Source organism: Petromyzon marinus, unplaced genomic scaffold (assembly GCF_048934315.1).
Source record: "Petromyzon marinus isolate PM22_M1 ecotype Great Lakes invasive population unplaced genomic scaffold, UKy_Petmar_22M1.pri1.0 PM_Scaffold_5, whole genome shotgun sequence".
Classification (NCBI taxonomy): Eukaryota; Metazoa; Chordata; class Hyperoartia; order Petromyzontiformes; family Petromyzontidae; genus Petromyzon; species Petromyzon marinus.
In genome coordinates this window covers 3348651-3365877 of record NW_027423501.1, presented here as the reverse complement: position 1 = coordinate 3365877, position 17227 = coordinate 3348651, and the positions used below count along the sequence as shown (strand labels likewise).

Below are 17227 nucleotides of genomic sequence, written 5' to 3'. Positions count from 1 at the left end.
TGTTAATCGGTGAGACTCCCACACGGTTCAGTGTTAATCAGTGAGACTCCCACAGGGTTCAGTGTTAATCAGTGAGACTCCCATAGGGTTCAGTGTTAATCAGTGAGACTCCCACAGGGTTCAGTGTTAATCAGTGAGACTCCCATAGGGTTCCGTGTTAATCAGTGAGACTCCCATAGGGTTCAGTGTTAATCAGTGAGACTCCCATAGGGTTCAGTGTTAATCAGTGAGACTCCCATAGGGTTCAGTGTTAATCAGTGAGACTCCGATAGGGTTCAGTGTTAATTGGTGAGACTCCCATAGGGTTCAGTGTTCATCAGTGAGACTCCCATAGGGTTCAGTGTTAATCAGTGAGACTCCCATAGGGTTCAGTGTTAATCAGTGAGACTCCCATAGGGTTCCGTGTTAATCAGTGAGACTCCCATAGGGTTCAGTGTTAATCAGTGAGACTCCCACAGGGTTCAGTGTTAATCAGTGAGACTCCCATAGGGTTCCGTGTTAATCAGTGAGACTCCCATAGGGTTCAGTGTTAATCAGTGAGACTCCCATAGGGTTCAGTCTTAATCAGTGAGACTCCCATAGGGTTCAGTGTTAATGAGTGAGACTCCCATAGGGTTCAGTGTTAATCAGTGAGACTCCGATAGGGTTCAGTGTTAATCGGTGAGACTCCCACATGGTTCAGTGTTAATCAGTGAGACTCCCATAGGGTTCAGTGTTAATCAGTGAGACTCGCATAGGGTTCAGTGTTAATCAGTGAGACTCCCGTAGGGTTCAGTGTTAATCAGTGAGACTTCCACAGGGTTCAGTGTTAATCAGTGAGACTCCCATAGGGTTCAGTGTTAATCAGTGAGACTCGCATAGGGTTCAGTGTTAATCAGTGAGACTCCCATAGGGTTCAGTGTTAATCAGTGAGACTTCTACAGGGTTCAGTGTTAATCAGTGAGACTCCCACAAGGTTCAGTGTTAATCAGTGAGACTCCCATTGGGTTCAGTGTTAATCAGTGAGACTCCCATAGTGTTCAGTGTAAATCACTGAGACTCCCATTGGGTTCAGTGTTCATCAGTGAGACTCCCATAGGGTTCAGTGTTAATCAGTGAGACTCGAATAGGGTTCAGTGTTAATCAGTGAGACTCCCACAGGGTTCAGTGTTAATCAGTGAGACTCCCATAGGGTTCAGTGTTAATCAGTGAGACTCCCATAGTGTTCAGTGTAAATCATTGAGACCCCCATTGGGTTCAGTGTTCATCAGTGAGACTCCCATAGGGTTCAGTGTTAATTAGTGAGACTCCCACAGGGTTCAGTGTTAATCAGTAAGACTCCCATAGGGTTCAGTGTTAATCAGTGAGACTCCCATAGGGTTCAGTGTTAATCAGTGAGACTCCAATAGGGTTCAGTGTTAATCAGTGAGACTCCCATAGGGTTCAGTGTTAATCAGTGAGACTCCCACAGGGTTCAGTGTTAATCAGTGAGACTCCCATAGGGTTCAGTGTTAATCAGTGAGACTCCCATAGTGTTCAGTGTAAATCATTGAGACCCCCATTGGGTTCAGTGTTCATCAGTGAGACTGCCATAGGGTTCAGTGTTAATTAGTGAGACTCCCACAGGGTTCAGTGTTAATCAGTAAGACTCCCATAGGGTTCAGTGTTAATCAGTGAGACTCCCATAGGGTTCAGTGTTAATCAGTGAGACTCCCACAGGGTTCAGTGTTAATCAGTGAGACTCCCACAGGGTTCAGTGTTAATCAATGAGACTCCCATAGGGTTCCGTGTTAATCAGTGAGACTCCCATAGGGTTCAGTGTTAATCAGTGAGACTCCCATAGGGTTCAGTGTTAATCAGTGAGACTCCCATAGGGTTCAGTATAAATCAGTGAGACTCCCTTAGGGTTCAGTGTTAATCAGTGAGACTCCCTAAGGGTTCAGTGTTAATCAGTGAGACTCCGATAGGGTTCAGTGTTAATCGGTGAGACTCCCATAGGGTTCAGTGTTCATCAGTGAGACTCCCATAGGGTTCAGTGTTAATCAGTGAGACTCCCATAGGGTTCAGTGTTAATCAGTGAGACTCCTATAGGGTTCCGTGTTAATCAGTGAGACTCCCATAGGGTTCAGTGTTAATCAGTGAGACTCCCATAGGGTTCAGTGTTAATCAGTGAGACTCCCATAGGGTTCAGTGTAAATCAGTGAGACTCCCATAGGGTTCAGTGTTAATCAGTGAGACTCCCATAGGGTTCAGTGTTAATCAGTGAGACTCCGATAGGGTTCAGTGTTAATCGGTGAGACTCCCACACGGTTCAGTGTTAATCAGTGAGACTCCCACAGGGTTCAGTGTTAATCAGTGAGACTCCCATAGGGTTCAGTGTTAATCAGTGAGACTCCCATAGGGTTCAGTGTTAATCAGTGAGACTCCCATAGGGTTCAGTGTTAATCAGTGAGACTCCCCCAGGGTTCAGTGTTTATCAGTGAGACTCCCACAGGGTTCAGTGTTAATCAGTGAGACTCCCATAGGGTTCAGTGTTAATCAGTGAGACTCGCATATGGTTCAGTGTTAATCAGTGAGACTCCCATAGGGTTCAGTGTTAATCAGTGAGACTTCCACAGGGTTCAGTGTTAATCAGTGAGACTCCCACAAGGTTCAGTGTTAATCAGTGAGACTCCCATTGGGTTCAGTGTTAATCAGTGAGACTCCCATAGTGTTCAGTGTAAATCACTGAGACTCCCATTGGGTTCAGTGTTAATCGGTGAGACTCCCACACGGTTCAGTGTTAATCAGTGAGACTCCCACAGGGTTCAGTGTTAATCAGTGAGACTCCCATAGGGTTCAGTGTTAATCAGTGAGACTCCCACAGGGTTCAGTGTTAATCAGTGAGACTCCCATAGGGTTCCGTGTTAATCAGTGAGACTCCCATAGGGTTCAGTGTTAATCAGTGAGACTCCCATAGGGTTCAGTGTTAATCAGTGAGACTCCCATAGGGTTCAGTGTTAATCAGTGAGACTCCGATAGGGTTCAGTGTTAATTGGTGAGACTCCCATAGGGTTCAGTGTTCATCAGTGAGACTCCCATAGGGTTCAGTGTTAATCAGTGAGACTCCCATAGGGTTCAGTGTTAATCAGTGAGACTCCCATAGGGTTCCGTGTTAATCAGTGAGACTCCCATAGGGTTCAGTGTTAATCAGTGAGACTCCCACAGGGTTCAGTGTTAATCAGTGAGACTCCCATAGGGTTCCGTGTTAATCAGTGAGACTCCCATAGGGTTCAGTGTTAATCAGTGAGACTCCCATAGGGTTCAGTGTTAATCAGTGAGACTCCCATAGGGTTCAGTGTTAATGAGTGAGACTCCCATAGGGTTCAGTGTTAATCAGTGAGACTCCGATAGGGTTCAGTGTTAATCGGTGAGACTCCCACATGGTTCAGTGTTAATCAGTGAGACTCCCATAGGGTTCAGTGTTAATCAGTGAGACTCGCATAGGGTTCAGTGTTAATCAGTGAGACTCCCATAGGGTTCAGTGTTAATCAGTGAGACTTCCACAGGGTTCAGTGTTAATCAGTGAGACTCCCATAGGGTTCAGTGTTAATCAGTGAGACTCGCATAGGGTTCAGTGTTAATCAGTGAGACTCCCATAGGGTTCAGTGTTAATCAGTGAGACTTCTACAGGGTTCAGTGTTAATCAGTGAGACTCCCACAAGGTTCAGTGTTAATCAGTGAGACTCCCATTGGGTTCAGTGTTAATCAGTGAGACTCCCATAGTGTTCAGTGTAAATCACTGAGACTCCCATTGGGTTCAGTGTTCATCAGTGAGACTCCCATAGGGTTCAGTGTTAATCAGTGAGACTCGAATAGGGTTCAGTGTTAATCAGTGAGACTCCCACAGGGTTCAGTGTTAATCAGTGAGACTCCCATAGGGTTCAGTGTTAATCAGTGAGACTCCCATAGTGTTCAGTGTAAATCATTGAGACCCCCATTGGGTTCAGTGTTCATCAGTGAGACTCCCATAGGGTTCAGTGTTAATTAGTGAGACTCCCACAGGGTTCAGTGTTAATCAGTAAGACTCCCATAGGGTTCAGTGTTAATCAGTGAGACTTTCATAGGGTTCAGTGTTAATCAGTGAGACTCCAATAGGGTTCAGTGTTAATCAGTGAGACTCCCATAGGGTTCAGTGTTAATCAGTGAGACTCCCACAGGGTTCAGTGTTAATCAGTGAGACTCCCATAGGGTTCAGTGTTAATCAGTGAGACTCCCATAGTGTTCAGTGTAAATCATTGAGACCCCCATTGGGTTCAGTGTTCATCAGTGAGACTGCCATAGGGTTCAGTGTTAATTAGTGAGACTCCCACAGGGTTCAGTGTTAATCAGTAAGACTCCCATAGGGTTCAGTGTTAATCAGTGAGACTCCCATAGGGTTCAGTGTTAATCAGTGAGACTCCCACAGGGTTCAGTGTTAATCAGTGAGACTCCCACAGGGTTCAGTGTTAATCAATGAGACTCCCATAGGGTTCCGTGTTAATCAGTGAGACTCCCATAGGGTTCAGTGTTAATCAGTGAGACTCCCATAGGGTTCAGTGTTAATCAGTGAGACTCCCATAGGGTTCAGTATAAATCAGTGAGACTCCCTTAGGGTTCAGTGTTAATCAGTGAGACTCCCATAGGGTTCAGTGTTAATCAGTGAGACTCCGATAGGGTTCAGTGTTAATCGGTGAGACTCCCATAGGGTTCAGTGTTCATCAGTGAGACTCCCATAGGGTTCAGTGTTAATCAGTGAGACTCCCATAGGGTTCAGTGTTAATCAGTGAGACTCCTATAGGGTTCCGTGTTAATCAGTGAGACTCCCATAGGGTTCAGTGTTAATCAGTGAGACTCCCATAGGGTTCAGTGTTAATCAGTGAGACTCCCATAGGGTTCAGTGTAAATCAGTGAGACTCCCATAGGGTTCAGTGTTAATCAGTGAGACTCCCATAGGGTTCAGTGTTAATCAGTGAGACTCCGATAGGGTTCAGTGTTAATCGGTGAGACTCCCACACGGTTCAGTGTTAATCAGTGAGACTCCCACAGGGTTCAGTGTTAATCAGTGAGACTCCCATAGGGTTCAGTGTTAATCAGTGAGACTCCCATAGGGTTCAGTGTTAATCAGTGAGACTCCCATAGGGTTCAGTGTTAATCAGTGAGACTCCCCCAGGGTTCAGTGTTTATCAGTGAGACTCCCACAGGGTTCAGTGTTAATCAGTGAGACTCCCATAGGGTTCAGTGTTAATCAGTGAGACTCGCATAGGGTTCAGTGTTAATCAGTGAGACTCCCATAGGGTTCAGTGTTAATCAGTGAGACTTCCACAGGGTTCAGTGTTAATCAGTGAGACTCCCACAAGGTTCAGTGTTAATCAGTGAGACTCCCATTAGGTTCAGTGTTAATCAGTGAGACTCCCATAGTGTTCAGTGTAAATCACTGAGACTCCCATTGGGTTCAGTGTTAATCGGTGAGACTCCCACATGGTTCAGTGTTAATCAGTGAGACTCCCACAGGGTTCAGTGTTAATCAGTGAGACTCCCATAGGGTTCAGTGTTAATCAGTGAGACTCCCACAGGGTTCAGTGTTAATCAGTGAGACTCCCATAGGGTTCCGTGTTAATCAGTGAGACTCCCATAGGGTTCAGTGTTAATCAGTGAGACTCCCATAGGGTTCAGTGTTAATCAGTGAGACTCCCATAGGGTTCAGTGTTAATCAGTGAGACTCCGATAGGGTTCAGTGTTAATTGGTGAGACTCCCATAGGGTTCAGTGTTCATCAGTGAGACTCCCATAGGGTTCAGTGTTAATCAGTGAGACTCCCATAGGGTTCAGTGTTAATCAGTGAGACTCCCATTGGGTTCCGTGTTAATCAGTGAGACTCCCATAGGGTTCAGTGTTAATCAGTGAGACTCCCACAGGGTTCAGTGTTAATCAGTGAGACTCCCATAGGGTTCCGTGTTAATCAGTGAGACTCCCATAGGGTTCAGTGTTAATCAGTGAGACTCCCATAGGGTTCAGTGTTAATCAGTGAGACTCCCATAGGGTTCAGTGTTAATGAGTGAGACTCCCATAGGGTTCAGTGTTAATCAGTGAGACTCCGATAGGGTTCAGTGTTAATCGGTGAGACTCCCACATGGTTCAGTGTTAATCAGTGAGACTCCCATAGGGTTCAGTGTTAATCAGTGAGACTCGCATAGGGTTCAGTGTTAATCAGTGAGACTCCCATAGGGTTCAGTGTTAATCAGTGAGACTTCCACAGGGTTCAGTGTTAATCAGTGAGACTCCCATAGGGTTCAGTGTTAATCAGTGAGACTCGCATAGGGTTCAGTGTTAATCAGTGAGACTCCCATAGGGTTCAGTGTTAATCAGTGAGACTTCTACAGGGTTCAGTGTTAATCAGTGAGACTCCCACAAGGTTCAGTGTTAATCAGTGAGACTCCCATTGGGTTCAGTGTTAATCAGTGAGACTCCCATAGTGTTCAGTGTAAATCACTGAGACTCCCATTGGGTTCAGTGTTCATCAGTGAGACTCCCATAGGGTTCAGTGTTAATCAGTGAGACTCGAATAGGGTTCAGTGTTAATCAGTGAGACTCCCACAGGGTTCAGTGTTAATCAGTGAGACTCCCATAGGGTTCAGTGTTAATCAGTGAGACTCCCATAGTGTTCAGTGTAAATCATTGAGACCCCCATTGGGTTCAGTGTTCATCAGTGAGACTCCCATAGGGTTCAGTGTTAATTAGTGAGACTCCCACAGGGTTCAGTGTTAATCAGTAAGACTCCCATAGGGTTCAGTGTTAATCAGTGAGACTCCCATAGGGTTCAGTGTTAATCAGTGAGACTCTCACACGGTTCAGTGTTAATCAGTGAGACTCCCACAGGGTTCAGTGTTAATCAGTGAGACTCCCATAGGGTTCCGTGTTAATCAGTGAGACTCCCATAGGGTTCAGTGTTAATCAGTGAGACTCCCATAGGGATCAGTGTTAATCAGTGAGACTCCCATAGGGTTCAGTATAAATCAGTGAGACTCCGATAGGGTTTAGTGTTAATCGGTGAGACTCCCATAGGGTTCAGTGTTCATCAGTGAGACTCCCATAGGGTTCAGTGTTAATCAGTGAGACTCCCATAGGGTTCAGTGTTAATCAGTGAGACTCCCATAGGGTTCCGTGTTAATCAGTGAGACTCCCATAGGGTTCAGTGTTAATCAGTGAGACTCCCATAGGGTTCAGTGTTAATCAGTGAGACTCCCATAGGGTTCAGTGTAAATCAGTGAGACTCCCATAGGGTTCAGTGTTAATCAGTGAGACTCCCATAGGGTCCAGTGTTAATCAGTGAGACTCCGATAGGGTTCAGTGTTAATCGGTGAGACTCCCACACGGTTCAGTGTTAATCAGTGAGACTCCCACAGGGTTCAGTGTTAATCAGTGAGACTCCCATAGGGTTCAGTGTTAATCAGTGAGACTCCCATAGGGTTCAGTGTTAATCAGTGAGACTCCCATAGGGTTCAGTGTTAATCAGTGAGACTCCCCCAGGGTTCAGTGTTAATCAGTGAGACTCCCACAGGGTTCAGTGTTAATCAGTGAGACTCCCATAGGGTTCAGTATAAATCATTGAGACCCCCATTGGGTTCAGTGTTCATCAGTGAGACTCCCATAGGGTTCAGTGTTAATCAGTGAGACTCGCATAGGGTTCAGTGTTAATCAGTGAGACTCCCATAGGGTTCAGTGTTAATCAGTGAGACTTCCACAGGGTTCAGTGTTAATCAGTGAGACTCCCATAGGGTTCAGTGTTAATCAGTGAGACTCGCATAGGGTTCAGTGTTAATCAGTGAGACTCCCATAGGGTTCAGTGTTAATCAGTGAGACTTCTACAGGGTTCAGTGTTAATCAGTGAGACTCCCACAAGGTTCAGTGTTAATCAGTGAGACTCCCATTGGGTTCAGTGTTAATCAGTGAGACTCCCATAGTGTTCAGTGTAAATCACTGAGACTCCCATTGGGTTCAGTGTTCATCAGTGAGACTCCCATAGGGTTCAGTGTTAATCAGTGAGACTCGAATAGGGTTCAGTGTTAATCAGTGAGACTCCCACAGGGTTCAGTGTTAATCAGTGAGACTCCCATAGGGTTCAGTGTTAATCAGTGAGACTCCCATAGTGTTCAGTGTAAATCATTGAGACCCCCATTGGGTTCAGTGTTCATCAGTGAGACTCCCATAGGGTTCAGTGTTAATTAGTGAGACTCCCACAGGGTTCAGTGTTAATCAGTAAGACTCCCATAGGGTTCAGTGTTAATCAGTGAGACTCCCATAGGGTTCAGTGTTAATCAGTGAGACTCTCACACGGTTCAGTGTTAATCAGTGAGACTCCCACAGGGTTCAGTGTTAATCAGTGAGACTCCCATAGGGTTCCGTGTTAATCAGTGAGACTCCCATAGGGTTCAGTGTTAATCAGTGAGACTCCCATAGGGATCAGTGTTAATCAGTGAGACTCCCATAGGGTTCAGTATAAATCAGTGAGACTCCGATAGGGTTTAGTGTTAATCGGTGAGACTCCCATAGGGTTCAGTGTTCATCAGTGAGACTCCCATAGGGTTCAGTGTTAATCAGTGAGACTCCCATAGGGTTCAGTGTTAATCAGTGAGACTCCCATAGGGTTCCGTGTTAATCAGTGAGACTCCCATAGGGTTCAGTGTTAATCAGTGAGACTCCCATAGGGTTCAGTGTTAATCAGTGAGACTCCCATAGGGTTCAGTGTAAATCAGTGAGACTCCCATAGGGTTCAGTGTTAATCAGTGAGACTCCCATAGGGTCCAGTGTTAATCAGTGAGACTCCGATAGGGTTCAGTGTTAATCGGTGAGACTCCCACACGGTTCAGTGTTAATCAGTGAGACTCCCACAGGGTTCAGTGTTAATCAGTGAGACTCCCATAGGGTTCAGTGTTAATCAGTGAGACTCCCATAGGGTTCAGTGTTAATCAGTGAGTCTCCCATAGGGTTCAGTGTTAATCAGTGAGACTCCCCCAGGGTTCAGTGTTAATCAGTGAGACTCCCACAGGGTTCAGTGTTAATCAGTGAGACTCCCATAGGGTTCAGTATAAATCATTGAGACCCCCATTGGGTTCAGTGTTCATCAGTGAGACTCCCATAGGGTTCAGTGTTAATTAGTGAGACTCCCACAGGGTTCAGTGTTAATCAGTAAGACTCCCATAGGGTTCAGTGTTAATCAGTGAGACTCCCATAGGGTTCAGTGTTAATCAGTGAGACTCTCACAGGGCTCAGTGTTAATCAGTGAGACTCCCACAGGGTTCAGTGTTAATCAGTGAGACTCCCATAGGGTTCCGTGTTAATCAGTGAGACTCCCATAGGGTTCAGTGTTAATCAGTGAGACTCCCATAGGGTTCAGTGTTAATCAGTGAGACTCCCATAGGGTTCAGTATAAATCAGTGAGACTCCCATAGGGTTCAGTGTTAATCAGTGAGACTCCCATAGGGTTCAGTGTTAATCAGTGAGACTCCGATAGGGTTCAGTGTTAATCGGTGAGACTCCCATAGGGTTCAGTGTTAATCAGTGAGACTGTGGTGCCGCCGCAGTGGAGCTGCTCCAGCGGAACCGCGCCCACTACCGCGGCGCCATCACCTATGCCGGGGATTTCCCGCCACTCTCCCGGGGCCGGTGCCTTCTCAGACGTCCGTGTTTTGGCCCCTGCACAGTCGTGAGGCCGCTGCAGCAGGGCCACTCTGCCGAGGTCGTGCCCACCGCTGCAAAGCCGCCACCGGGGATGTCGACGCCGACGCTGCGCACCCTCACCACCCCCCCCCCCCCCCACACACGAACGTACACACGCCCCACGTAGAGCCAGGAGGGGAGGTCACCCGGCTGATAGGTTTTTGTCCAGAAGTCCCTAGTGGGATCGAACTTCATGGTTTCCTGCGGCCGGGAAATTGGGCGATCCTCCCCCTGTAGCTGACATGCACTGCGGCGCCGCGACCTGATATTAAAGTTGCATGGTCGCGGCAAGGGCCATCGAACCACCGCGAGTGGAGCCTCACACATGCACGGGTCAGTGGACTGGTAGCGGGAGAACAGAGAGCGGACGTCGGTGAGATCACTGCGGCGACGTCATCTGAGCTGGGATCCGGACATCGAAAGGGCGGGAGAATCCGAGCCCCTGATTGGACGGGAGGCCAAGGGTCGGAAAGAGCAAACATTCCTTTGTTGTAGGTAGGATAAAAAGGGGGGGGATCGGGGTAGCAAGGGGGTTTTTTCTGGTTCAAGATCATCGCGGTCCCGGGAGCAGGAGAGTCAGCTATCCGAGACGTCCGTGAGACGTACTCCAGCATCGGCAGGCTCGTCGCCTCATTCCCTCACAGCGGTCAGTACATCGGGGAGAAGTAAGTACGAGTGAGAGAGGCGTAAGTTCAGCCGTTTTACATCCAGGATAGAGAGCGGGGCGAGCGGTAGGGGAAATCGACTCGTAGACCTCCGAGGGATAGGTTAGCGTCCACTGACCATACCATCACAGGTAAATAAAATTCGCTAGTGGTGGGAAAAACAACTGTGTTGCGTGGTCTTTTGGGAGCGTGAAGTGGAGGGCAGTGTGCGCTGGGTGTCTACGTGTATGCGCGGCTGTGCACCTCGAGACGAAGCGGGTGGTGTTTACGTGCCCACACGATTGCCCACCATAGTGCTTAGCGATCGCGTACCTGGGTGGCGGTGCCGCGGTCACGCACCCGCACACGGGTCTGGTCGCGAGATAGCGAGTTAGAGTGCCGAGCGTGCGCGTATTCGCGCGACTGTTTGAGCGGGACCTTTAACTCAGAGCCAAGCGAGCGTCCCCAATCAGCGGCGCGCGCACGGCAGAAACCCCGCCCGCCCGTCCCCCGGCTCCAACCCCTTCGTGTGCGATTGGTCTGTTTACGGGCAGAGGGTAGGGGCGTGTTTGTTATTGTCGGCACACGTGGAGCGCGGGTGAGAGGGAAACACGCGCCGCGCCTGTTTGTTTACGGGCGGGACGGAGATTTACTGGTGAGCGCGCTTACAGCCCCACCCCGCCTTTGCACAGTGTAACGCATCGCAAGCGCGAAGCGTACGAGCCGCTAATTAAACTATGCAAACGCGGTCTACATCCCAGGCAGAGGTAAAGGGGGGCGAGACGTTAGGGGTCGTTAGTCTGGACCTGACGGAGCAGCCGGGGGGTAGCGGTGTGAGTGGAACGGGGGAGTCGGTGAGCAGCGGCCCCGCCAATTCAGTTATGGCGGGGGACGGTAGCCCCCACAAGACTCCCATAGGGTTCAGTGTTAATCAGTGAGACTCCCATAGGGTTGTGTTAATCAGTGAGACTCCCACTGGGTTCATGTGTTAATCAGTAAGACTACCATAGGGTTCAGTGTTCATCAGTGAGACTCCCATAGGGTTCAGTGTTAATCAATGAGACTCCCATAGGGTTCAGTGTTAATCAGTGAGACTCCCATAGGGTTCAGTGTTAATCAGTGAGACTCCCATAGGGTTCAGTGTTAATCAATGAGACTCCCATAGGGTTCAGTGTTAATCAATGAGACTCCCATAGGGTTCAGTGTTAATCAGTGAGACTACCACAGGGTTCATGTGTTAATCAGTGAGACTCCCATAGGGTTCAGTGTTAATCAATGAGACTCCCATAGGGTTCAGTGTTAATCAGTGAGACTCCCACAGGGTTCAGTGTTAATCAGTGAGACTCCCACAGGGTTTAGTGTTAATCAGTGAGACTCCCACAGGGTTCAGTGTTAATCAGTGAGACTCCCATAGTGTTCAGTGTTAATCAGTGAGACTCCCATAGTGTTCAGTGTAAATCATTGAGACCCCCATTGGGTTCAGTGTTCATCAGTGAGACTCCCATAGGGTTCAGTGTTAATTAGTGAGACTCCCACAGGGTTCAGTGTTAATCAGTGAGACTCCCATAGGGTTCAGTGCTAATCAGTGAGACTCCCATAGTGTTCAGTGTTAAACAGTGAGACTCCCATAGAGTTCAGTGTTAATCAGTGAGACTCCCACAGGTTTCAGTGTTAATCAGTGAGACTCCCATAGGGTTCAGTGTTAATCAGTGAGACTCCCACAGGGTTCAGTGTTAATCAGTGAGACTCCCACAGGGTTCAGTGTTAATCAGTGAGACTCCCACAGGGTTCAGTGTTAATCGGTGAGACTACCACAGGGTTCAGTGTTAATCAGTGAGACTCCCACAGTTCATAGTTCATTTATTTCATAGTTCATTTATTTGGTATAGCCCTGTGAGCCATTCGGCTCTTGAATCGGGTGCAACTGCAACAAACAAAAAACATGAACAAGAAAACATCTTAAAGTGATTATGTGACTGTGCAAACAGAAAATACAGGAAAAAAATATCAAAATATTCCTGAAATAGCACCGTACACCAACGCTGTGTGCAAAAATCCCAGTGGGATGCAAGTCAAATAACAACAACAACAACAACCACAAGATAACTAAGATTAAGGCCATCAGTCTAACTCCGTACTACAATAAACAAAAACATGGCCAAAAAAAACTTTTCGAAATCACTAAAATAAAAGCCATAAATCCAATGTAACAGTGATCATAGGGACTGTGACCGAATTTTTTACAATAAACTACATAAATAAATTATAACACCAAAATCTAGAGCCATATTTAAGGCCACTGAATAGCAGTGGGAGCTAGGGTTGTACAACTCCTCTAGAGCAGTTTTGAGTGAAGATCTCATAGGTAGTGATTCAAGTTGCAGTTTATTGGCAATAGCATTCCAGACCCTGGGGCATCAATAGCAAAGGCCCTTCCTCCAGTTTTTGTATGGCAATAGGGAATGTGAAGCTGGTAAATGAGCGAAGACCTGAGGTCAAATTTGTTCTTTGAAACAGAGAGGAGATCCAGTAGGTAGTCTGTGGAATTTTTTGTAAGTACATCGTGAATAAATAAGATCTGGTGCACAAGCCGTCGAACATTAAAAGATGTTAAGTTTGACCCAATGTAGAGATCACAGTGGTGAGTCCTATATGGGCAGTTCAATGCAAATCTTAAGGCCGAGTGATAGATGGAATCAAGCTTCTTCAGTACAGTACTTGAGGCTGATTTATACACGATGTCACAGTAGTCAAGTAGAGGCAGTATGGTAGCTTTTATCAATTCTAAACGGAACATTGGGGGGAAGCAGTGCTTGTGTCGATACAGAAAACCAATTTTTATTTTTGTCTTTTTACCAATATAATCAATGTGATCTTCAAAACTAAGTTTTGAATCCAGGATGACCCCAAGATACTTATAGATCTTGACTTGCTCTATTTGATAATTATTCAAGGAATGTAATTGGGGAAAATAACTTCCTGCTTTAGTCCCGGAGAGAAGCATAGCACCTTGGTTTTGGAGGTATTCAGGACTAATTTAAGATAAACTAGCTGATGTTGTAGTTTGTTGAAATCACCCTGGAGCTTAGCAATCACGTCATCCGGAGAGCGGCCAGCAGTAATCAGTATCGTGTCATCTGCAAAAAAATTTACCCTGGAATGATCCAGTTCAGTGCCCAAGTCATTGACATAAAGAGAGAACAAGAGGGGGCCGAGGATGGAACCCTGTGGAACCCCTTTTGTTATCTTAACACTGTTTGACCTCAACCATCTGTGAATACAGTTTGGGTGCGAGAAAAGAGGTAATTTTTTAACCATTGTACTGTGTTCTCGGAAAAACCGAGGCAACTTAGTTTACTAAGCAGGGTGTTGTGGTCAACTGTATCAAAAGCTTTGGACAGGTCAAGAAAAAGACAGGCACAGTACTGCTTATTATCAAGGCTATTGTCAATTTGATTCAAATAGTCTAATGCAGCAGATGTGGTGCTGTATTTTTTCCGGAACCCAGATTGTTTTAGATGTAGTAGATTGTTGGTGGACAGGAAACTGCTAATTTGGTAGTTCAATAATTTTTCAAAAATTTTCATCAATGGGGACAAAATTGAGATAGGTCGGTAGTTATTGGGATCATCTTTAGGGCCCCCTTTGTGAAGTGGACGGACATAGGAATGTTTCCATTCCAGAGGAACTGATGCTTCTTTGATGGACAGGTTGAAAATATGGGCTATAGGTTTGTATATTAGGTGACCAACAGTTAGTAGAGCAAAGACGGGAAAACTATCTGCTCCGGTAGAGGACCCTTTGAGGTAGGACAGTTGTTTCAGAACATTACTTTCGTGGATTGGTTGGAAACTAAATTTGTTTAATGTTTGGACAGGGGTGTAGGAATTTGCAGGAGCAGGGGTGACTCCCAATACATTATCAAAAAAATTACCAGCTTCAGAAAAATGAAGGTTAAAATTGTCAACTATTTTTTTGGGATCTGAAAAATATTCCCCATTTCTGTGAAGCTCAACGGGCAGATTTTCTGTTTTGGATGCCTTTTCGATAGATTTGATTGTTTTCCAAAAAATCCTGGCATTTCCATGTGATTCCAGGAGAGTGGAGGAAAAATAGGCATTTTTTGCATGCCGTACTTTTTTTACGCATCTATTCCTTAAAATCCTGTATTCTAGCCAGTCATTTACCAAATTACTTTTCTGAGCACATGCCCAAGCCTTGTCCCTAGTTTTCATGAGCTTTGTAATCAAAGGATGGTGGGCAGTTGCCTTTAGTTTTAAATCTAACCAACGGAGCATGTTTGTTAAAAATTTGGAGAAACGTGTACCTGAAAGTCACCCAAGCCGTAGTCAGGTTGGGGATATCACAGACCTTATCAATATCCGAGTGAAGTACATCATTTGTAAATGCCTGAGTGCTGAAGTGCCTCAAAGAGTGCTTCTCAACAATTTTAGGGGGGGCTTTGGGTCTGGCTGATGATCTCACACCAAAAATGAAGGAGTGATCACTAAGGTTATTACCCAGAACACCAGTCAGTGCGAAATTGTGAGGGGCATTTGTCAATAGGACGTCAAGCAGAGTTGACTGTCCCGGATTTTTTAGGTTGGGTCTTGTGGGGACATTTATTAATTGAAACAAGTTAAATTCATCTGTAAAATTTGTGGCCACGGCTGACGGGTTTAGCCAATTCCAATTTAGATCACCCACTAAAATTATTTCACCTTTAGGGAGGCCCCCAAAAAGCTCTCTCAGTGCCGATGCAGCTTCAACATCCTTTCCACAAGGCGGTCTATAGCAGCACACTACCAACATCTGTTGATTATTTGTGAGAGTTATTCTGAGAGCCAGACCTTCAAAGCAAAATTTTTTAAACGAGTGAGCTGGTGAACATGCAATAGTGTTACGAACATAGATGGCAATTCCACCTCCTTTAGATCCTCGGTCAAGCCGAAAAAGGTTGTAGTTTTCAATCGTAATCTGCAAGTCATTGACGGCAGGAGTGAAAAATGTTTCTGTTAGGCAAAAAATGTCCGGGTCAAGATTTGCCACTTCTAATTTTAGTTGACTTAATCACAAGCCCTCTGATGTTGACATGTAGAACACCAACACCTTTCCTGCCAGAAAAATCTACAGAATTATACGAGCTCTTTTCATTTGGGCCAGGATGAAGCTCAATGCCACCCAGGAATAAGAAAAGTAGAATTAACAGTTTGCATAAGTATTTTCTGTGAAAGGATGAAGAGCGGCGAACCTTGGACGAATAGCAGCAACTCGCAGATGGTGTTATTTTTAAGAGCAGAATGAAGTTTGGAAGGAGTGCTGGTGAAGTAATGGGACAAAGATAGGGTTTAAAAGGATACAATGATGGAGTGTAGAAGTGTCTATGAGCTGTTTCATTTGCAGGTGTAGTGGCAAATCGAGCAACAAGTATTGACGCAAAATAACGAGGGTAGCCGTTTGTAGAGTTGAGTGTGGCACTAGATATGGCCGGGAGGGACAGCAGTAGGATACACAGCAGGAGAATTGCCATCTCTAAAATATCCGGGGTATACACAGATTTACACACAAGTGGAAATAGAAAAATATATACTTGTAGGCCGAGGGTGAGAAAAACGTCTTGCCGCACTCGTCACACATGCACGGCTTCTCGCCCATGTGCTAGGGTTTAACAGCCCCCGGCCGTCTCGAATGATCTCCATGAAGTTGTCCAGGATGGAGCGCACGTCGTCCTTGAGCCGCTTGTTGAACGACTGCAGCAGCACCTCCTTGCTCTGGGGCAGCGCCCGCGACATCTCGGGGCAGCAGCAGTGGAGAGAGCGCGACTCTCTCTCAGGGCAGTAGTGGACAGAGCACGGCTCTCCCTCAGGGCAGCAGTGGATGGAGCACAACCCTGCCTCAAGGCAGCAGAGGAGAGAGAGAGGCTGGCTCCCTCACGGCAGCGGTGGAGATAGCGCGGCTCTCCCTCAAGCCAGTAGTGGAGAGCACGGGGCTCCCTTCGGGCAGCAGTGGACGGGGCACGGCCCTGCCTCAGGGCAGCAGTGGAGAGAGCACGGCTCTCCCTCAGGGCAGCAGCGGAGAGAGCACGACCCCACCCCAGGGCAGCAGTGGACAGAGCACGGCTCTGCCCCAGGGCAGCAGTGGAGAGAGCGCGGCTTTCTCTCAGGGCAGCAGTGGACGGAGCACGCACTAGGCCGCTACAATAACTGGAAGCCCACGGCCCCACCCAGTTACGCCTGCCGGGAAAATGCTCATTTCTCTCTCTCTCAACTTTGCACTCCGAACGTCGTGTTGTATCGTTCGTGTTTGGGGGAAGAGACACAAGGGGAGAGAGACACGGGGAGAGAAACACAAGGAGAGACACGGGAAAGAGACACTAGGAGACATACACGGGGAGACATACACGGGGAGAGAGACACGGGAAAAAGACAGAGACAACTAGGATACAGAGACACGGGGAGAGACACTATTGGAGAGAGACACAAGGACACAGACACGAGGAGAGAGACACGGGGAGACACAGACACAAGGAGAGGGACACGGGGAGAGAGACACGTGGTTGGGTAGTGACACACTAAGTCCATTCAACTCTTCTCAACAGTAGCAGTGGACGGAGCACGCACTAGGCCGCTACAATAACTGGAAGCCCACGGCCCCACCCAGTTACGCCTGCCGGGAAAATGCTCATTTCTCTCTCTCTCAACTTTGCACTCCGAACGTCGTGTTGTATCGTTCGTGTTTGGGGGAAGAGACACGAGGGGAGAGAGACACGGGGAGAGAAACACAAGGAGAGACACGGGAAAGAGACACTAGGAGACATACACGGGGAGACATACACGGGGAGAGAGACACGGGGAGAGAGACACGGGA

General features: G+C 47.0%; 1 long non-coding RNA gene across 1 annotated transcript in view; it reads left to right on the top strand.

Moving 5' to 3' along the window:
• LOC142923425 (uncharacterized) overlaps window positions 1–10545 on the top strand; it is a 154216-nt gene extending 143671 nt beyond the window's left edge. Inside the window, exon 3 of the long non-coding RNA XR_012940758.1 lies at window positions 9581–10545. This is a non-coding gene — a long non-coding RNA (uncharacterized LOC142923425). The remainder of the gene's footprint in view (window positions 1–9580) is intronic.
• Window positions 10546–17227: the final 6682 nt, after the last annotated feature.